Source organism: Cupressus sempervirens, chromosome 4, assembly GCF_028749045.1.
Source record: "Cupressus sempervirens isolate cs-2001-9-10 chromosome 4, ASM2874904v1, whole genome shotgun sequence".
In the NCBI taxonomy this organism is placed as follows: Eukaryota; Viridiplantae; Streptophyta; class Pinopsida; order Cupressales; family Cupressaceae; genus Cupressus; species Cupressus sempervirens.
Window position 1 is genome coordinate 855863974 of NC_143121.1, and position 2224 is coordinate 855866197.

Consider the following 2224-nt stretch of genomic DNA (forward strand, 5'->3'; position numbering starts at 1 on the left):
CTATGTTATACCATAAAGCAGCATTATCAAGAAGTAAAGCTTACTCGTCGCGGCAAAGGCTATATGGATATTTTGACGAATCTGTTATCTTCAGGTAAAATGCCCATGACAGATATGGACCAAACCAATATTACCAGTTAAAATCCTGTTCAGTAAGAGGCTAAATCCTAACATCTTTTAGGTCACTATCAAAACAATCTGGTTAAATCGATAAATTATAATGAAATATGCCACAAATCTATTCTTCTCCCAAATTAAGCTTCTTGCCAGCAATGGCCCAAAGTAGGAATACTGCTTTCATTAAAGGGACAAAGCCTATATAATAATCTCTGGTACAACATTACTTAAAATAATTGGAACACTGCTCAAGCACAATCTGCTTAAACTTCAATCCCTTGAGCCACCCAAAACCATATCGCATTTCACCGTCAGGTTCTTCACATCAGATGGGCCACAATGTTCGATCAAAAACGTGAGAAACAATGCATCCGTATGAATCGCCTAATTCAAAGGGAGAAAACTGCATTCGGCAAAAACCAATATAATTAAAGCCCCAACCCCTCGAGGAAATCTGATGTCATCAAACTCTGAGGCGGGAATATCTGCCATGGGCAAAAATTTCACAGCAATAATAACATTAATATGGTACATGGGATACATTCATTTACTCCACAAATATCTTCTTTTTTCACGATTAAACCCTCAACAATGAGGAAACCCAGCGCTACGAATGCCATTATGCTAATAAACCCTAACCCCCTGATTTTTACTAAAATCCCAAATCCTTACGCACCAGCAATATCTGCCAAGGGCACGCCTTATAGAAACTTTAATAAATGCATGCCAATCCAGACATTGAAAATTTTGAAAAGCCATTTTTGAAATATAACCTAACCCAAAATTGATTTCTTAAACCTGTCAATCAGCAATGGCAAAAACCTAAAAATTCAAGGCTGGAGACGCACCATTATGAAGATATTTGGATTGGTCCATAGATTGTAATGAATAATACCAATAATATGAGCTTTAGAAGTGCATTAAGAAGGCAAAAGCTTCACGCTTCTTCTTCCCCCAATTTCTGCAACCTCTCCTCCTTGCAACGCCTCTGATCTTTCACCATGGAATCAAAAACTTGAAGAAGAGAATCCAAACCCTCAGTCCCAGGTTCAAGTATCTTTAGGGCATAGACAATGCTCTCGATGGTGGACAAGCACCCAGGCTTAGGTTCACGGCGAACCTCAGAATAAATGCTCGGCCATTTCAGCGGCAGCCTGAAATGAGGCAACAACCTCAACCACGGGTTTTCATAATAAATCCGCCTCGCCTTACCCCATGTGCCATCCAAAACCACCAAATTCTTGACCTCAAAGTCCACAAAACCGGGCAGAAGATCTATCGCGTTCTCACTCGGGAAAAGAAGCGCCGAGCCCGATGGAAGGCAAACCCAATCTGGAATACAAAGTTTCTGGCCATCAAGATTCGAACCCGGGCCGCTGCTGCACATCTTATCAGCTGGGTTTTGTCCACGTTGTGAATTTCTATTGCTTATTGCGATTAAACCCTTTCTACCCACCCTGCGAACAATGCTGCGTTTCGAGCCGGGAACCTCTGGCTTCACCCTGTGGGAGGTCTCGAGATCGAGGTCTCGGACGGAGATTATCTCGATGTTTCTAAGGCCCAGCGAGGCCACTCTGGCAGAGCCACATGGGTGTTTTCTTTCATCTGTGTGCTGTAGAATGGTGATCGCTGTTACATTTTCTACCTGTTTCTGAATGCGATTGCAGATACACACCACTGCGGGTTTGAAGCACCTCTCACAAAATGGCCTTTTGGGTTTGGCTCCGTTGATGAGTTGAATGTCTCCGTTGATTTGATGAATGGAACCCATCCCGACAGATTGTGGGGTGAAATCTTTTTCGTTGATAAATTTGGCAGTGGTTGTTGTAGAACACTAGGGCGGACGGGAATTTTATAGACGGACATCTAATGGGTATCTGTTTAGACAATGGTGATTCCAGATTGTTGACCTGATTCGCTCATTTTTGTAATGCATGGTGTGGCCGTACCTAAGGAATTTCGTTGCATAATCCTACTAAACACGCTCAAACTCAAACTAAAGAATGACATCATTATAATGGGTATCTAAGCGGAATAATTATATTTCTTTTAGTATATAAAATAATACTATAAAGTTTATTCCAAACTTTTTTATTTAGTAATTTTT

The 2224-nt window shown here is 41.2% G+C and overlaps 1 pseudogene across 1 annotated transcript; it reads right to left on the minus strand.

Annotated features, from left to right (window-relative positions):
* Positions 1–273: 273 nt before the first annotated feature.
* On the minus strand, positions 274–1998 carry LOC149564084 (uncharacterized; annotated as a pseudogene). The gene is made up of 2 exons (XR_016364158.1): positions 966–1998; positions 274–602 (listed from the first exon to the last, which is right to left on the minus strand). The product of XR_016364158.1 is annotated as an uncharacterized LOC149564084 (transcript).
* Positions 1999–2224: the final 226 nt, after the last annotated feature.